A 20,672-nucleotide genomic window follows, 5' to 3' on the forward strand; every position below is an offset into this window, starting at 1 on the left:
ACGCTAACAGAATATTCCAAGTGGATTTGTAACGACTTTGGTGTAGTTATCACACTAAGTTTGAGAAACCACTGGAGAACTCTGGAGAACACAGGGTCAAGAGCACCCTTTTAGATGAGATTAACTCCTCCTCTGATGATATTTTTTCATCAAGCTAAGCATCTTTGGAAGCCTAGGAATACCTGATGGCCTTAGGGAAATTTTAGGTACCATTATTTATACAGGCTGTCATAGACTGAAAATATGTGTGCTCCCCCAAATTAACATATCCCTAATCCCCAGTGTGATGTGTTTGGAGACAGGGCTTTGGGAAGATAACTATTCATGAAGCTGAGGCCCTGGTCCAATAGGAGCTGTGCCTTTATAAAGAAATAGAAAGAAAGCTTTCTCTCTCTTGTTCTCTCATCCATGAGAAGACACATCAAGAAGGTAGTCATCTGCAAGCAAAGAAGAGGTCATTGACCAAGAACCATATAGCTAACATGTTGTTCTTGGACTTCCTATCTGCCAGAACTGTGGGAAAATAAATATCAGTTGCTTAAGCCATTCAGTCTATGGTATTCTGTTATGGCATCTCAGGCTGACCAATACATAGGTTTTGTAGCTATTCATTTCTATTATTTGCTATGCGCCATGCAACATTCTAATCTCTTTGTTTGCACTTATTACTTTAATCCTCCCCAAAATCCCCTTCACAGCAATCCCATGAGTTAAGTATGTTATATCCATTTTACATGGCGGGAACTGAAACATGATGAAGCCAATAAAATATATGATTAAGACTCAATGTAGAAGAGTTGGGAAGAATGTTTGGTTGCCCACAGCTATATGCGCGGGTTGGCGTGCATTTGAGCATTAGATACGAAATATTCCATCTAGCTGACTCAGACAGACATAGACCTTGTGATGGAAGTGTAATCTTCCCTTGTGTTCCTCTCAGAATCTTGTGTCAGTTACCCAGGACCCTGATGTTGGGAAAGATTGAAGGCAGGAGGAGAAAGGGGCAACAGAGGATGAGATGGTTAGATGGCATCACTGACTCAATGAACATGAACTTGAGCAAACTCAGGGAGATAGTGAAGGGAAGCTTGGTATGCTACAGTTCATGGGGGCACAGAGTTGGACACGACTGAACAACTGAACAACTGGATACTTACCTCTCTCCTTTCAGACTTTTACCTAGGAGACACTGGCTCTAGCAACCCTAGTAACATGTGAGAACTCTTCCAAAATGAGTCAAATCATCTGAAGATTTGACTTTGAGTGTTGAGTAAGGCCTGCTGAATAAAACCTTGTGAACCCAACTTACCTGCCTGACCAGGTTCATGTGCTCACACCTATTTGAATAGCATCCTTAGGGTCTGGTACTGTGACCCACAGGGTCCCCTCACTCCCAATCTTAGCCTACACTCAACCCTGTCCCACAACACCCACTTAGTGATGATATCACAGCAGAAAGTTACAGACCTGTTTGTCTCAGAGGTCAGAGGAAAGTGTCCTTTCCCTTAAAATATAGTACTGTTCTCAGGTTCCAAGAAGTTCAACCTCAGCATGAAATTATAAATCTGGAAGCGTCTTTAAAAGTCAGGCATGGGAACGTCTGTTACGTTTGACTTTAGTTGAATGACTTCAGCTACTTTCTTCCTCTGACATCTGGAGTTCAGCCAACCACAGGACACTTGTTTTCTGTTCATTTGTAAATTAATATAACTGGAAGCGAAGATTGTCTCTGAAAAGAGCAAATTCACTTTCCTCCTGATATAATGAAATAATGTTTGGGAAAGCCTCTGTTGATGTCCAAGAATCTTTATGAGCCTTTAAAAGCCATTGTTTCCTTCTCACAAATGAGAACTTGCTGATGCCAAGGAGTAATGAACTGGAAAACCACATGGCCACTTGGTTCTTAAGCTGGCCTGCTGGGGGAGGACACATACGACTTCCTTAATTCTGGCTTTCCCTCTCTTTGCTGTTTTCCCTCTTTTATCTGCCCCTCCCCCCCTTATTCCTCATGCAATAAATAAAGCTTTGGAATAGACTGACTTGGGTACAAATTTCCTTCTGCCACTAGCTGTGTGGTCAGTTGGTACTACTGTGTGGACATGATACTTAATCTCACTAAGTCTCAGTTTTCTGCACATAGAGATGATACATTAATTCCTCACCCTCTGTCTCCTAAAAGAATCTATCTTCCATTCAGACATCTCACTCCATCCTCTGTAACTCTTGCAACTCGAAGGGGTGGGCAAGACCCCCAGATCCAGCGATGAGATTCAAAATGTCACAGTTAATATTGGTCATTAATTCCTCTGGAGAGCAAGGGTTTAGGGAGGCCAGGCTCCCCCCTATCAGAGCTTGGGATCACTGATAGATTAGCTATGATGTAGGGAAGCAGCCTTCTTAATCTGCCCCTTGGAAGCATGCTGACTTGGAGATTTTATCCATCAGATGACTTGGAGAAGATACCCTGCGGATGAAGCTGTCACACCAAAAGGAGACAAAAGAATAGGAGAGAACTGAAGTTTGGTCCCTGATATATCTCTACTGGATCTGCACTTCCCAAATGTGAGATAAAATCCTTTATCCTCAAACTAGTGTGTGTGTGTGTGTGTGTGTGTGTGTGTGCACATGTGTGTGTGCATGTGTGTGTGCGTGCACCATGTGCTGTGTCAGTCACTCAATCATGTCTGACTCTTTTTGACCCCATGAACTGTAGCCCTCAAGGGTCCTCCATCCATGATGTTTCCCAGGCAAGAATAATGGATTGGGTTGCCATTTCCTTCTCCAGGGAATCTTCCCAACTCCCAGGGATTGAACTTGTATCTCTTGTCTCCTGCATCTCCTGCATTGGTAGGTGGATTCTTCATATATGGAATGGCTACCCACTCCAGTATTCTTGCCTGGGAAATCCCGTGGACAGAGGAGCCTGGCAGCCTACAGTCCATGGGATCACAAAGAGTTGAACATGACTGAGTGACTAGCACACACACATACACACACACACACACACATATCCAAAGCAACCTAATATATGTGAAAAACTAAATGTGATAATTACACCCACACAATTAACAGCAATTACCAGGTCTTCAAGAGATGTTCATTAACTTCCTTCTATTTTGTATTTCTCTCCTTTCTCATGGATTCTTTCATCTTCTCTCTGTAGCACAAATATATATTGACATTACCAGGTCTTAAAAACCACAGAAAGCATGAAGATGTTGCTAGTGTGTCTTGATTTCTAAAAAGCAAGAGATTCTTTCTATTTATTCAAGGCATGGAGGGTTTAGTGTAAGGAGACACATGTGTGAAAGAGAAAACTGGATTATTAGCCACTCGTCCAATCGCTGCATGTGGGCTAAGTAGCTTCAGTCATGTCTGACTCTTTGTGACTCCATGGACTTTAGCCCTTCAGGCTCCTTTGTCCATGGGATTCTCCAGGTAAGAATAGTAGAGTGGATTGCTGTGCCTTCTTGCAGGTTATCTACTCAGGGATCGAATCCAAGTCTCTTATGTCTCCTGCATTGGCAGGTGGATTATTTACCACCAGTGCCACCTGGGAAGCCCTGTCCAGTCTTTGGATAGTTTCAAAATCATCTGGGAAGAACAGGAATCACAGGACTTCTGAGACACATGATTCAGTGCTTTTCCAAGCACTGGAACTCTTGAGTATTCTTTTCATGCCTCCAACTGAAGAAATTTGCTCACCCATACTCTAATGGGACCTAGTAGCTGTCTTCCTACAAATTCTGTCTGTACCAAGTGTCTCTGCCTCAGGATCTACCATTCCAACCCCAAAGACAAAAGATCTGATGGTTACTTATAATCACTTAAACAACTGTCACTTATCAAAAGATTAATTTTTTACTTTGTGCTAGATTCTGCTCTAAATTCAGGTCATGAGTGAAGTAATCAAATAGTTTTCCAAGTAAAGTTTTCTTTTTGGAAGTGGGGGGATGTATGTATACTGATTTAAATTGAGTTGTAATACTAAAAGGAAGTTTGGAGTAAGAAGTTAGAGATGATATGTGTGAGAGAGTGCAACCTGATACATGGAAGGCAGGGAATGCCACTTTGGACTATACCTGAGTCAAGATCTAAACGCAGCGTGGAAGTGGACTGCTTGAATATGGAAATAAAGTACTGGAAGGGAACCTCAGTACCAATGTCCTGGGAGGTGTTTACTTTGTTGGCAAAACATCCTATAAGTCAGTATGGTTGCAATGATGTGAGAATAGAAGCAGATAGGAGATTTAAAGAGGTGGTTGAGTCAGAGCCCCCATCTTTCCAGAGTGTTCTTGCTGTTCAGTCACTAAGTCGTGTCTGACTCTTTGCGACCCCATGGACTGCAGTACACCAGGCTCCCTGTCCTCCACTATCTCCCAGAGTTTGCTCAAATTTATGTCCATTAAACCAGTGATTGAGTCGGTAATGCATTTCCTGAGTAGTGTCCCTAAGGAATAAATTTTCAAATAAGATTTTTTTTATAATTTATTGGCGTATAGTTGCTTTATAGTGTTGTATTGCTTTCTACTGTACATGGTGAACGAGCTGTATATATATATATATATATATATATATCCCCTCCCTCTTGCACACCTCCCTCCCCCGCAGCATCCTGCCCACGTAGGTCATCACAGAGCGCAGAGCTGAGCCCCCTGTGTTATACAGCAAGTTCCTGCTGGTTATGCTAGTTATCTGTTTTACAAATGGTATTATATACATGTCAATCCCAATTTCCCAATTCATCCCACCTCCCCTCACCCCCATGTCCACACATCTGCCACAACAGGCATGTTTACATGAAACAAACAAACAAAATATAACAAAGCTTTTAGCCTATTTCTACTCTAAGGTCCATACGTGTGTGCAAGCTAAGTCGCTTCTGTCACGTCTGACTCTTTGCGACCCCATGGAAAGTAGCCTGCCAGGCTCCTCTGTCCACAGGATCCCCCAGGCAAGGTCTATACAGAAGCACACATGTTTAAAGGACAGGGCCTTACCTACTGCATTCCCCAAAGTGTCACAGGGAATAAATGCAGAGAATGGGTTCCCAAGAGTCACTGGACCATTGGCTGTGAAGTGCTCTCAAACCGAAATGCATCAGGAAGCAAGAATTGTGAATCCAGTTGCCTGAGGTTCTGCATCTCAAAGTTGAGCATCCTTACTCAGCTCACCTGGTCTGCAACTTGGTGCTGAACTTGAGGCTCTCAGCAGCTCATCCTTGTCACTGGGTTCACTGCTGATCATGGCTATTTCAGGTGCTTGGTCATGAACTCTCCTTCTCTCCTTGCTTAGGAGTGGGATCAAACGTGTGTGGACACCCTGTGGCTTTTTTTCTGGTAGAGCGAACTGAGACCCGCACCTTGGACTTCAGTGTTTCACAGAATGAGGCCATTTGCCCCATTGCTTCCCATTAGATCCTGTTAATGGGTTCAGGGTCTTCTCCTGCAGTTTCTGGTACTTCCCTGTGGCTCACAGTCCTCTCAGACACACTTGCCTTCTGAGATGTCTCATTCTGCAGTCAGTTGGAATCTCCTGGGGGAATCTGAAGACGTAGTATGAGTCCTGCATGCCTCCTGCAACCACAGCTGCTAGAAGATGGGAGCTTTATTTTGTGCCCAGGACTAACCCTGGTGGCTCAGATGTAAGGTGTCTTCCTACAGTGTGGGAGACCTGAGTTCGATCCCTGGGTCAGGAAGATCCCCTGGAGAAGGAAATGGCAACACACTCCAGTATTCTTGCCTAGAAAATCACATGGAGGGAGGAGCCTGGGGGCTACAGTCCATAGGGTTGCAAAGAGTCGGACACGACTAAGCGACTTCACTAATCTCACAGCCTCACCTGGCACCTGGCATGTAACAGGTACATGGGAAATCTTGGTGACTGACAGTCTCTCTGGGGTCAGCATGATTGCCTTTGACCCTCAGTGAAAGCTGCTCAATTGTGTCTGACTCTTTTGCAACCCTATGGACTGTAGCCTGCCAGGCTCCTCCATCCATGGAATTCTCCAGGCAAGAATACTGAAGTTGGTAGCCACTTCCTTTTCCAGGGGATCTTTCCAACCCAGGGATCAAACCCTCCGGTCTCCTACTTTACAGGCAGACTCTTTACTGGCTGAGCCACCAGGGAGGCACACTTGACCCTCAGCTGAGCCCATTTACAGTTATTGTAGCCCTGAGGTCCTGCAAATTGAAAAAGGGTTTGTCCTCTGCCCAACAATATGAATCACTCTCTGGAATCTTGGCTGGGTTGAGTGCACATGAGTTCAAATTTTAATAGTTTCCTGTGGTGTAATTAAAACAAAAAAAAAGGAAAAAACTGGTCTTTGTCCACAGTTCCTGATCCAATGCTTCTAAAGCCTTTCTGAGTAATAAGAGTGCTACCTATATAATAAGATGATTCATGGAAGACAAGGGGCTGAATGACTTGGTCATCAGAAAGACCAAGTCATGATCAGAAAATTGGCATATTCAGTCCTGCTTCTTTACCTCCCTTGGGAGAAGAGAGGAACTGGAGATTGAGTTTGATCCCCAATGGCCAGTGATTTAATCAGTTATGCCTATGTATTGAAATCTCCATAAAACCCCCTAAAGGATGACATTGAGGAGCTTCTGGGTTGGTGAACACACGGATGTTCTAGGAGAGTGGTATACCCTAGACTGCATCCACTCCCTGTGTCCTGTTCATCTCTTCTATTTGATTGTTCTTGAGTTGTATCTTTTGTAATAAACCAGTTGGATTCCCTGGTGGCTCAGATGGTAAAGGGTCTGCCCACAATGTGGGAGACCTGGGTTCGATCCCTGGGTCAGGAAGATCCCTTGGAGAAGGAAATGGCAACCCACTCCAGTATTCTTGCCTAGAAAATCCCATGGATGGAGGAGCCTGGTGGGCTACAGTCCATGGGGTTGCAAAGAGTCAGACAGGACTGAGCGACTTCACTTTCACTTTCAATAGTAAGTGCTATCTTGAGCTCCATGAATTGTTCTAGTGAATTATTGAACCTGACTGGGCAGTTGTAGAAACTTCCAAATTTGTAGTTGGCCAGCTAGAAGTGTGAGTTGCCTGGGGTATGACTTGTGTGGGTGTGAAGTGTGACTTGCAGTGAGTGTCTGAAGTGAGGGCAGTCCTGTGGAACTGAGCCTTCAACTTGCGGGACCAGCGTTAATGTAGGTAGTGTCAGAACAGGATTGAGTTGTTGACGTGCAGCTGGTGTTGGAGAATTGAAACATTGTTGGTGCTGGGAAAAGGCATGCCATTCCCAAAAGGCAGCCTATTATCTCAGTGTTCTTATATCTCTCCTGTCAAAGATTATGGATTAATTCTTGGAAGATTATTAGAATATCAGTAGAGAAATATGATTTAAGAAACCCTATCTCTAGGGATAAGAGGCAGAGTGAAATAGGTCAGTGGCTGAGTTGCTGAGTTTGGCTGGGGATGTAAGGTATTTGCAAAAACAGGCTAAAGAAGCCAGAATTAAGACTGAGCCAAAGGCATAGGAAGTCTCAAGGATCAAAGCCTGTGAAAATAAGAACCAACATGTATGACCTTGGAGCCATAAAGGGTTGCTTAATCCAAGGGTCAGGATCTAGGCCAGGACTTGAGCCAGCAGGTACAGCCTGGGACTGGGTGAGGGGTGGACAAGAGCGATGGTACTGAAAGGCCCTGGAGAGTCTTTATCTCCCTTTTATCTCTTAGTTCGGGCAATTGAGAATCAGTTTCCCTTAAAGGAAGCTTAATTCTTAAATTAAACCTCATCAGAGAGGTTACCTGGTATCTTATTCCAGCATAATGGAGAGGATTAGGATTGCAAGGAAATGGAAGGTCAAATAGGCAGCCAACAGAAGTCATGGATGCCGCGTAGGATAAATAAAAAACAATTGTTCTCTGAATTTGGTAGACTGCACCACAGATACCATGCATGTTTATTTACCATGTCTGAGGATGAATGCCCTGGCAGCCTTGGGGAAAATTGTTTAACAGGAGGTCTGCTGCCTCTCCATTCCTGTGATGTGGAGTCACGGAAGGAACTCCGTGGTTCTAGCGATGGCCGAGGAAGCAGACCTGAAGTTAGAAAGGTTCTGCCTTCAATTGCAAGGTGAGATAGCATCCAGCTAAGGCCAAATGAGATTAGATTGACTAGTTTTCTGTGAGAATGGTTTCAGTGTTTCTGCCATCTGATGCCCTCTTGCAACACCTACCATCTTACTTGGGTTTCTAGGACCACAGCCTTGTCTAACTCAATGAAACTAAGCCGTGCCTGTGGGGCAACCCAAGACGGGCGGGTCATGGTGGAGAGATCTGACAGAATGTGGTCCACTGGAGAAGGGAATGGCAAACCACTTCAGTATTCTTGCCTTGAGAATCCCATGAACAGTATGAAAAGTCAAAATGATAGGATACTGAAAGAGGAACTCCTCAGGTCAGTAGGGGCCCAATATGCTACTGGAGATCAGTGGAGAAATAACTCCAGAAAGAATGAAGGGATGGAGCCAAAGCAAAAAGAATACCCAGCTGTGAATGTGACTGGTGATAGAAGCAAGGTCCAATGCTCTAAAGAGCAATATTGCATAGGAATCTGGAATGTCAAGTCCATGAATCAGGGAAATTGGAAGTGGTAAAACAAGAGATGGCAAGAGTGAATGTCGACATTGTAGGAATCAGCAAACTGAAATGGACTGGAATGGGTGAATTTAACTCAGATGACCATTATATCTACGACCGCGGGCAGGAATCCCTCAGAAGAAATGGAGTGGCCATCATGGTCAACAAAAGAGTCCAAAATGCAGTACTTGGATGCAATCTCAAAAACTACAGAATGATCTCTGTTCGTTTCCAAGGCAAACCATTCCATATCACAGTAATCCAAGTCTATGCCCCAACCAGTAATGCTGAAGAAGCTGAAGTTGAACGGTTCTATGAAGACCTACAAGACCTTTTAGAACTAACACCCAAAAAAGATGTCCTTTTCATTACAGGGGACTAGAATGCAAAAGTAGGAAGTCAAGAAACACCTGGAGTAACAGGCAAATTTGGCCTTGGAATATGGAATGAAGTAGGGCAAAGACTAATAGAGTTTTGCAAAGAAAATGCACTGGTCATAGCAAACACCCTCTTCCAACAACACAAGAGAAGACTCTACACATGGACATCACCAGATGGTCAGCACAGAAATCAGATTGATTATATTCTTTGCAGCCAAAGATGGAGAAGCTCTATACAGTCAACAAAAACAAGACCAGGAGCTGACTGTGGCTCAGATCATGAACTCCTTATTGCCAAATTCAGACTTAAATTGAAGAAAGTAGGGAAAACCACTAGACCATTCAGGTATGACCTAAATCAAATCCCTTATGATTATACAGTGGAAGTGAGAAATAGATTTAAGGGCCTAGGTCTGATAGATAGAGTGCCTGAGAACTATGCAATGAGGTTCGTGACACTGTGCAGGAGACAGGGATCAAGACCATCCCCATAGAAAAGAAATGCAAAAAAGCAAAATGGCTGTCTGGGGAGGCCTTACAAATAGCTTTGAAAAGAAGAGAAGTGAAAAGCAAAGGAGAAAAGGAAAGATATAAGCATCTGAATGCAGAGTTCCAAAGAATATCAAGAAGAGATAAGAAAGCCTTCTTCAGCAATCAATGCAAAGAAATAGAGGAAAACAACAGAATGGGAAAGACTAGAGATTTCTTCAAGAAAATGAGAGACACCAAGGGAACATTTCTTGTAAAGATGGGCTCGATAAAGGATAGAAATGGTATGGACCTAACAGAAGCAGAAGATATCAAGAAGAGGTGGGAAGAATACACAGAATAACCATACAAAAAAGATCTTCACAACCCAGATAATCACGATGGTATGATCACTGACCTAGAGCCAGACATCCTGGAATGTGAAGTCAAATGGGCCTTAGAAAGCATCACTATGAACAAAGCTAGTGGAGGTGATGGAATTCCAGTTGAGCTATTCCAAATCCTGAAAGATGATGCTGTGAAAGTGCTGCACTCAATATGCCAGCAAATTTGGAAAACTCAGCAGTGGCATGGCCACAGGACTGGAAAAGGTCAGTTTTCATTCCGATCACAAAGAAAGGCAATGCCAAAGAATGCTCAAACTACCACACAATTGCACTCATCTCACATGCTAGTAAAGTAATGCTCAAAATTCTCCAAGCCAGGCTTCAGCAATATGTGAACCGTGAACTTCCAGATGTTCAAGCTGGTTTTAGAAAAGGCAGAGGAACCAGAGATCAAATTGCCAACATCCACTGGATCATGGAAAAAGCAAGAGAGTTCCAGTAAAACATTGATTTCTGCTTTCTTGACTATGCCAAAGCCTTTGACTGTGTGGATCACAATAAACTGTGGAAAATTCTGAAATAGATGGGAATACCAGACCACCTGACCTGCCTCTTGAAAAATCTGAATGCAGGTCAGGAAGCAACAGTTAGAACTGGACATGGAACAACAGACTGGTTCCAAATAGGAAAAGGAGTATGTCAAGGCTGTATATTGTCACCCTGCTTATTTAACTTATATGCAGAGTACATCATGAGAAACACTGGACTGGAGGAAACACAAGCTGGAATCAAGATTGCTGGGAGAAATATCAACAACCTCAAATATGCAGATGACACCACCCTTATGGCAGAAATTGAAGAGGAACTAAAAAGCCTCTTGATGAAAGTGAAAGTGGAGAGTGAAAAAGTTGGCTTAAAGCTCAGCATTCAGAAAACGAAGATCATGGCATCCAGTCCCACCACTTCATGGCAAATAGATGGGGAAACAGTGGAAACAGTGTCAGACTTTATTTTTGGGGGCTCCAAAATCACTGCAGATGGTGACTGCAGCCATGCAGCTTACTCCTTGGAAGGAAAGTTATGTCCAACCTACATAGCATATTCAAAAGCAGAGACATTACTTTGCCAACAAAGGTTCGTCTCATCAAGGCTATGGTTTTTCCTGTGGTCATGTATGGATGTGAGAGTTGGACTGTGAAGAAGGCTGAGCAAAGAAGAATTGATGCTTTTGACCTGTGGTGTTGGAGAAGACTCTTGAGAATCCCTTGGACTGCAAGGAGATCCAACCAGTCCATTCTGAAGATCAGCCCTGGGATTTCTTTGGAAGGAATGATGCTGAAGCTGAAACTCCAGTACTTTGGCCACCTCATGTGAAGAGCTGACACACTGGGAAAGACTCTGATGCTGGGAGGGGTTGGGGGCAAGAGGAGAGGGGGACGACAGAGGATAAGATGGCTGGATGGCATCACTGACTCGGTGGACATGAGTCTGAGTGAACTCCGGGAGTTGGTGATGGACAGGGAGGCCTGGCGTGCTGCGATTCATGGGGTCACAAAGAGTTGGACACAACTGAGCGACTGAACTGAACTGAACTGAAGGGCAAATGCTGGCTCTGCCACTTCCTGTCTGCATGATTCATCAACAGGGACATCTCCTTGCTAAGAGGGTACATTGTTGTTACTCATTAAGTTTTTGTTGTTCACCCATATGTAAAAATAGTCTATCAGGGTAAAATAAATAAGTAAATAACAAAAAAAACTTCCATTCTTGATTTCTGGTATCTGTTTCAGCTGTGTGTGTTAATTGTACTCTTCCATCCAGTTGTATGGACTCACCTCAACTCATCCCAAAACATTATCTTTAGCTCAAAAATCTATTCAAACAAAGCTTCTCCTTGAGCACCTGTAAGCAAAGTGGTTATGGATCAGTGAGCTCTCTGAAGTGCTCAAACACCAAGACCAAGAAGAAAGGGCTAAGCAGGAGTCCGTATTTGGAAACAGGACAGAGAGTGTACACTCCAAAGGTGCTTCCCCGTGGAAACTGAACGTGACGGAAGAAGAGCGACTTGCCTAAGGATGCAAGGTTGGTCAGTTAATCGGCAGAACCTAGAGTAAAGACCAAGAATCTCAATATACTGTTCACTCCACTTTACTAAGCTTCTTTTGTATTATAGGCAGGTAAACATGATTTTTTTTTCTCCAAGGAAAGGAAAAAAAAATTAAGGCATTTTTTATCGTTTTTGTTGTTATTCAATACTGTAATTTTAGCACATAAGTACTTCCTAGAGGGGGGGAAATGGAAAAATCCCATACCACCCATCATTCACCCTCCCCTAGGTGGTATTTATACCCCCTCATCAGAGGCAAAATGTGGCTTATTGAGTCAGAGTCAGAATAAAACCCTTGTCATCCTCTCACTTGGTTGCCAGAAAGGAACCTTTCTTCTAACGCAGGTTGCATTAAGCAAAAGTGGTTGTGTGTTTGAAATTAAATCACTCAAATATGATTAAAAACTGGATACGTGAGCTTCCGTTGGGGTGCCTACTTGAATGCGGCACCATACAAAATCAAGTTGTATTGTATTGTACGGAATGGCTTTGTATTAATGTTCAGAATAACAAGGTCCCGCTGAGAGCCCTTCATGTTTCTGAATGGTGCTTGGAGTTTGTCAAAATTTTTCAGGAAGGGATCTGCACCGCCCTGACTGCATGAACAATAGTTTTTTCCTTAAAAAAAAAAAAAAAAAACGATCGGTGAATTAAAATGGCATTTTTTTACATTGCGCTTCAGGTTTTGAGCTGCAGCTAAATGAGAACCTAGGGAATCTCATGCTTGCACATTTACCTTCTTCGTATTTGTGAGTTTAACTGAGCCATGCAACGTGACAGGAGGCACTTGGGTTGTGTAGCCATGTGTCAGGGGCCAGCTCTCCTGCTTACCAGCTCTAACAGTTTCCTTGTTTATAAAGAGAGACATAAAGATAGCAAGTTTAAGAGGTTGTTGCAAATAACGAAGAAATGAATTTTGTGGAGTTTACAGCACATAGGAAGGAAAATTGCCAACACTGAGCAAATGGAGAATGAGTAGAAGACAAAGAAAAAAATAAATAAAGTGCAGTCTTCTTGCATTAGTTTGCTGGGGCTGCCAGAACCAAGCACCACGGATGGGGTGGCTTAAACAGAAATGTATTGTCTGGCAGAGCTAGAAGTCCTAGATCAAAGTGTCAGCGGAGTGGGTTTCTTCAGAGACTTCTCTCCTTGCAGAAGGCTGTTTTCTTATTGCCTCTTGACATGATCTGTGCTCTGCAAGTGTATACCCCTGGTATCTGTCGTGAGTCCAAAAATCCCCCTAAGGACACCAGTTAGACTGGATTAGGGACCACTCTTAGGATCTCATTTTAACTTAGTTACTTTTTAAAGTCCCTATCTCCAGAAATAGTCACACTCCAAAGTTCTGGAGGTCAAAGCTTCAGCATGTGATTTTTGAGAGAATGCAGTTCAACCCAAAACAAACCCATCTTATAGTTTTAACTCTAGAACCGTTTAAATATGTTATACATGTAAAAGTAAAATTAAATCAAAAATTTCTGAAGCTATATATATATATATATATGTATGTATTTAGATCCAATTCTGCCCAAGATAGAATGGTCTAATAACAAGTTAAATAATTGAACATAATGCAAAATGAAACTACTTAGGGATTCTGGAAACTAATCAATAATGGCCAACAGGGGGTTGTAAACAGAAGTAAACACATGAGTAACTTTTCATTACTGGGATATTTTCAGGGTTTTCTTTTTTCCCTCCTTCATCTCCCAGCTTTGACTCAAGAATGGCTTAAATGATCAAGTATAGAGTGGGCATGGGGAAAAAGAAAAAAGCTTCTAGTGAAGCCCTCTGTTTCAAGCCAGAGGACAGAGACAAGAGCACGTCAGAGAGCATGAGATGATTTCGTCGTCCCCTTTACATTTTTTTCCCTCTCCCAGTCATGTCATGAGGACAATCACGGTAGCAAACGGTCCTGCAACCACGGCAGCATCACAGACATCTAGAATTCCAAGAGAAGACCCTGCTCTCTCTTAAGGGGATGCTAAGAAAATATTGTTTGAATAGAATATTTGAGAGAATACCCTTACTACTTTGCACTAAGGTTGTCTTACTGACATGGAATTAATCCAGTATCTTTGTGAGCTAGTATCTAGAGAAAACACTGTCTTTCTCGCCAGAGGGAATGGAAAAAGTGGCCTCTGAAAGTTTGTGTGGAGGAAAATACAAAGAAGAGCGGTCTGAAAGGGTTCCCTATTTCTATGCATGAATCTACACAAGCTTCAGACTCATTCCTGGACCGCTCATGGGTGGAGCAGAGCCAAAGAAGGCTGAACAAAGGCTTTAGGAACCAGACTCTGAAATTACCCACAGACTAAACTTCAGAGTAACTTCTGGGTGGTACATGTGCAGGAACAATGAATAACAAGCGTTGGTGAGGACGCGAAAAAAAAGGGAATCCTCGGGCACTGTTGGTAGCAATGTAAATTAGTACAGCCACTATGGAAACATTATGGAGATTCCTCAAAAATTTAAAAATTAGAACCTGTGGGATACAATCCATCAATTGTACTACTGAGTATTTATCTGAAGAGTACAAAAACAGTAATTAGAAAAGAAATATGCACCCCCTATGTTTATTGCAGCGTTATTTACAATAGCTGAGATACGAAAGTCAACTAAATGTCCATCAACTGATGAATGGATAAAAAAGATGTGGTGTGTGTGTATATATATATATATATATATACACATACAAACAGCAGAGCAAGGAATTTGAAAACGGACTGATGTTAGAGTCACCAACCCAAAAAGGTAAGATAGAAGTATAATGACAGTCTAATCAGGGTGATTGCCAGTTAAAACAAAACAAAAATAAATGTTCTCTGTGGGATTTTAACTGAACCAGAGCCTCGCAAAATAATAGTTAAAATGTCCAGAATTCAATCCAAAAGTCACTTGATAAACACAAACAAAAATCTGACCAATTCTATAAAGTTGAGGCAATCATTATATTGCAATCTCAAGATCAATCATATGTCAGAATTGCCAGACAAAGCCTTTAAAGCAGCTATTATGAAATCATCCTTGAAATAAAGGCAAATACTTGAAACAAATGTAAGGGTAAAAGTTCTGAGCAGAAAAATAGAAACAATAAAAAGGAACACAATGGACATTTTAGAAGTGTCAAACTCAATATATAAATAAAAATTCACTGAAAAGACTCGTAGCAGAATGGAGATGAAATAGGAAAGAATCAGTGTGCTTGAAGATAGATGAATAGAAATTATACAGTCTGAAGGACAGAGAAAAAAATAAAAAATGAGCAGATTCAGAAACCCATGAGAATGTTTTAGAGGTCTAACAATAATATTGCAGAGGAACAACAAAAAAAATAGGTATGGAAATAAATTTTGAAAGAAATAATGCCTAAAATCTTCCTATATCTATCTATCTAGAAAGATTCAGAAAATTCAGCAAAATGAAATCAAGATAGGCTGAAATATGTCCAGCAAAGTAGTTTAAAATGCTGAAAACTAAAGATAAATTACAAAAAAATCCCCAAAACACAAACATACAAAAAAGGAAAATTTCTTTAGAGCAGTATAAGAGGAAAATAAATTACATGTAAAAGAAAAACAATTCAGAGTGACTAAGGATTTTCCTTGGTACCATTAATGCTATTTCCTTAATGCCATTCCCTTCTCCAGTGGACCATATTTTGTCAGAACTCTCCACCATGACCAGTCCTCTTTGCGTGGCCCTACAAGGCATGGCTCATAGTTTCCTTGAGTTAAACAAGGCTGTGGTCCATGTGATCAGTTTGATTAGTTTTCTGTGATTGTGATTTTCATTCTGTCTGCCCTCTGACAGATAAGGATAAGAGGCTTATGGAAGCTTCCTGATGGGAGAGACTGAGTGTGGGGGAAAACTGGGTTTTGTTCTGATGGGGGTGGGGGGGGGCATGCTCAGTTCAGTTCCAGTTCAGTTCAGTCGCTCAGTCATGTCCAACTCTTTGGGACTCCATGGACTGCAGTTTGACAGGTCTCCCGTCCATCACCAACTCCCAGAGTCTACTCAAACTCACGTCCATTGAGTCGGTGATGCCATCCAACCATCTCATCCTCTGTCATCCCCTTTCCCTTCTGCCTTCAATCTTTCCCAGCATCAGGGTCTTTTCCAGTGAGTCAGTTCTTCAAATCAGGTGCCCAAAGTATTGGAGCTTCAGCAGCAGTCCTTCCAATGAATATTCAGGGTTGACTTCCTTCAGAATTGACTGGTTTAATCTCCTTGCTGTCTAGGGGACTCTCAAGAGTCTTCTCCAGCACCACAGTTTGAAAGCATCAATTCTTTGGTGCTCAGCGGAAAAGGCTACCCACTGCAGTATTCTGGCCTGGAGAATTCCATGGACTGTATAGTCCATGGGGTCACAAAGAGTTGGACATGAATGAGTGACTTTCACTTTCACAGCCATCTTTATGGTCCAACTCTCACATCTATACATGACTACTGGAAAAAGCATAGCTTTGACTATATGGACCTTTGTCAGCAAAATGATGTCTCTGTTTTTTAGTATGCTGTCTGTTTGTCATAGCTTTTCTTCCAAGGGGCATGCATCTTTTAATCTAATCACTGCAGTTACCATCCACAGTGATTTTGGAGACCAAGAAAATAAAATATGAACGAATGCAAAAGACAAAATTGTAATATGGTCTGGATGCAATGCTAAGTATATAGATGCAATATATACAAAAACTTTAACATAAAGTGGGAAAGGGAAAAGTTTAAATGTAACTTCAAGTAAAATCTAAAACTGTGTAGTAATTATAGTATCAGTTCAGTCACTTAGTTGTGTCTGACTCTTTGGGACCCCATGGACTGCAGCACACCGGGCCTCCCTATCCATTATCAACATCTGGAGCTTGCTCAAGTTCATCTCCATTGAGCCAGTGATGTCATCCAACCATCCATCCTCTGTCATCCCCTTCTTCTCCTGCCTTCAATCTTTCCCAGCATCAGGGTCTTTTCCAATGAGTCAGCTCTTCGCATCAGGTGGCCAAAGTATTGGAGCTTCAGCTTCAACATCAGTCCTTCCAATGGGTATTCAGGACTGATATCCTTTAGGATTGACTGGTCTGATTATTCTAACTAATGTAAGAACAAGCAAATAAATAACTATTTTGGCAGTATTGGAAAGTGGCTTATTCGTCACAAGACGGTGAGTACTTGTATGTGCGTTCTAAGTTGCTTCAGTTGTGTCTAATGTTTTACAACCTTATGGACATACAGCCCACCAGGCTCCTCTGTGAATTCTCCAGGCAAGAGCACTGGAGTAGGTTGCCATTTCCTCCTACAGGGGATCTTCCCGACCCATGAATCGAACTAGTGTCTCCTGTCTCCTGCATTGGCAGATAGGTTTTTTACCACTAGCACTGCCACAGATAAAATATCAAAGAATTAAGTAAAAACCAATCTGATATAGATTAAAAAAAATTCACATAAAAATATTTTAAAATAACTAGATACTCAAAAAAAGAACAGAAGATTTAAAAGACCCAAATAGAATTATAACATTAAAAATTAAAACTGTAAAATTTAACTCAAAGGGTAAGCTACACAGTAGATTAAAATCAGATACAGAAAAATGGTAAACTGGAGGACAGATTTCTTATGGCCCATATAATCAACAGTTACAAGAGCAGTCAATTGAGTCAGACCAGACTACAGATCACAGTTTCAAATTGCTGGAGGAAAGAAGAGTCCACTAGGAATTCTACAACCAGCTAAACTACCATACAAGTGTGAAGGTAAAATAAAGACATTGTAAGAGAAATGAGAATTTACAAGGAAGAGAATTTGCTGAAAGAATAACTGAATGATGTGTATCAGAAAGAAACACATTCTCTTTCTCTCTCACACACATATGTCCAGAAATAATGAGGTATTAAAATATGAAATAGTGCTTAAAATAAAGGATTTTTCTCTTGTTCTAGAAGTGAGAAAAGATAGTTTTCAATTTTTGACTGTGTTAAATCAAAGATGAAAGAAAATATAAGCACAATAATAGAATGAGTAACTTATAGCTTGGTGGGGGAAAAGAGGAATAGAAAATACTTTATCAATTCAATAGAAAATAAAAATTAAAATGGAACAAAAAACTTAAAAAATAGAAAACATAAAATAAAAAACTATAACACAATACAAATATATCAGTAATCATAATAAATGTAAATGGGCTTAAGTTGCCAGATAAGAAGATAAACTCTCAGATTGTACAAGAGAGAGAAAAGGAAAGATAATCGCTTAATAAAATTTGCAAATATCAAAAGATTGAGAAAAACTAACCAAAAGAAAGGTTGTGTAGCTGTTTTAATATCAGAAGGAAAAAAAAAAAAGACAGAAGTCCAAAAGTATTATGTATTTATGCTCAGTCATGTCTGACTTTTTGTAGCCCCATGGACTGTAGGCCACCAGACTCCTCTGCCCATGGAATTTCCCAGACAGGAATACTGGAGTGGGTTGCCATTTCCCCCTTCAGGGAATCTTCCTGACCAATGGATTGAGCCAGCCTCTCTTATGTATCCTGCATTGGCAGGTGGGTTCTTTACCACGAGTGCCACCTGAGAAGACCCAAAAGTATTATAGGGAACAAAAACGCATCAGGAAGATATTGTGATTTAGGATTTACATAATCCAATTTTATACCCTCATATTAAATAAAAGAAATGACAGAATAGGAATAAAAAGCTGGAAAATCTAATATTATATTGGAAGGAATTAATATGCCTCTCTCAGTTACTGATGTCTCAGGAACAAAATAATAAAGACGCAGAACATTTAAATAACATAATTGCTGAGTGTGATGTAATGAAACATACAGAACCTTGTACCATCTAAACTGGAGATGAAATGTTCATTTTGAGCCTGTATGGAGAATACACATATGATCATTTCCTAGACCATAGATCTCAAATGTTTGCCAGAATGTGAAACAAAGGAATCTTTCATGCCCTAACAGCTCATGTCTATGTTGGAACAGCCATTTTGGAGAGCAATTTGGCAATAGCTAATAAAAGTAGAAAAGCATATACCCTGTGCATCATCACTTGTACTTTTAGAAAATTTCTCTTCATTGCACAAGGATTCATGTACCAGAGTCATATTGCAGCATTGTATGAAATTGTGCAAAATTGGAAATACCCTAAATGTCTATCAACCGGAGGCTGAATAAATAAGTTGAATCATATCATACAATGTAATATTACCAAGCTGTTAAAGCAGTTAAAATTAATGCACTAGAGCTTTGTGAATCAACATGGATTGATTTCAAAAACGTACTCGTCCAAATCCCTTTTCTAAAACCTTGGGGGGCCAGATGTGGTGTGTTTCAGAATTCTTTTTTTTTTTCATTTCAGAGAGGCACATATTTATATTTTGGTAACACCGCCCCCCTCCCAAACCTGGGCCAACAGTATAAAACCAAGAATATCAGTATTTATACAGAAAAAAACTATTTAAAAAAATAAAGTAGAATAAATCAAGGCCATAAATAGCCTCATGTCAATTCTGGTCGTATTTTACCAGATAATGGGTTCAGGTTAAGTTAGACTTTGCTGCCAAATATATTATAGAAAAAAAATTGCTTTTGACTCCTTTTGATCCTGTGGTCTTAGGAAGAGATTCTGGTTTTATATTCAATGAAAAATTGCAAAAAAATTTTTTATTTTATTTTATCTTATTTAAATTTATTTATTTTAATTAGAGGCAAATTACTTTACAATATTGTATTGGTTTTGCCATACATCAACATGAATCTGGGATGATCCTGAGGGATGGTATGGGGAGGGAGGTAGGAGGGGGTTCAGGATTGGGAACATGTGTACACCCTTGGTGGATTAAAAAAAAAATATTTTAGATAGCACAATATTATGATAGCATAATAGACATATTGTATATTTAACATATATAATATGTTGTATTGTTAAAACATGCTTAGCAATACAATATATTTTATGGCAATATGCACATGTACTTATAAAAACTACTCAAGAGACTAATATTTGCCAAGTTGAAAAAGAGTGTTTTTATTGCTGGGGAGGAAAAAAAAAATGAGATTAGTCAAAGGGACCAAGAGAATTCAACTGTTTCTGTCTTGTCTTCTCATTGTTGTTTTGTTTAAATAAAAAGATGTAGGGGTGGAGGGCTGTCTGCTTACAAACTACACCACTAACAGAAACATGATATTTAATCCAATGGAAATAATGAGAAGAGATACTCTAGGCAGAAAGAAAAGAACATGAAGGTCTCTGATGTCTGCAAGAGGATGACATAAACCAAGATCATAATATGGCTGCTTGGCCGGGGAACAGGCTTCTTGTTAGATGGGGAAAGACGTGAAACAAAATATCTAAGCATTATGGAGGGGATGGGGTCCAGGGGACAGTATGGTCATACGTGTGGCTTCCAACAGACGGATAGTCGAGGTACTTAACAGATACGGCTACTGTTATATACATGTCTCTGGACGGCAAATTCTTTTGACACACATCCTCCGTTTAGATCTTCCAAAAATTACTCTGAAGTAGGTCAGGGCAAGCGCTACGTCTCCATTTTGAGAGGAAAAAAAATCAATTTGTAAAGATCCCTGTAAAACCTGCTCCAAGTTATAAAGGAGAAATAAGCAAATTCAGATCATCTGATATGATCCATACAATAGTCTGTTTTCTCTCCCAACAGTTGTCATCCCAACAGGAGGGCAAAGAAATAATTAGGGATGTCTTTGAGATAATTTTCTTGATTGCCAAGAAAGATGTTTTATTTTTTCCCCCC

Source organism: Bos javanicus, chromosome 21 (assembly GCF_032452875.1).
Source record: "Bos javanicus breed banteng chromosome 21, ARS-OSU_banteng_1.0, whole genome shotgun sequence".
Taxonomy (NCBI): Eukaryota; Metazoa; Chordata; class Mammalia; order Artiodactyla; family Bovidae; genus Bos; species Bos javanicus.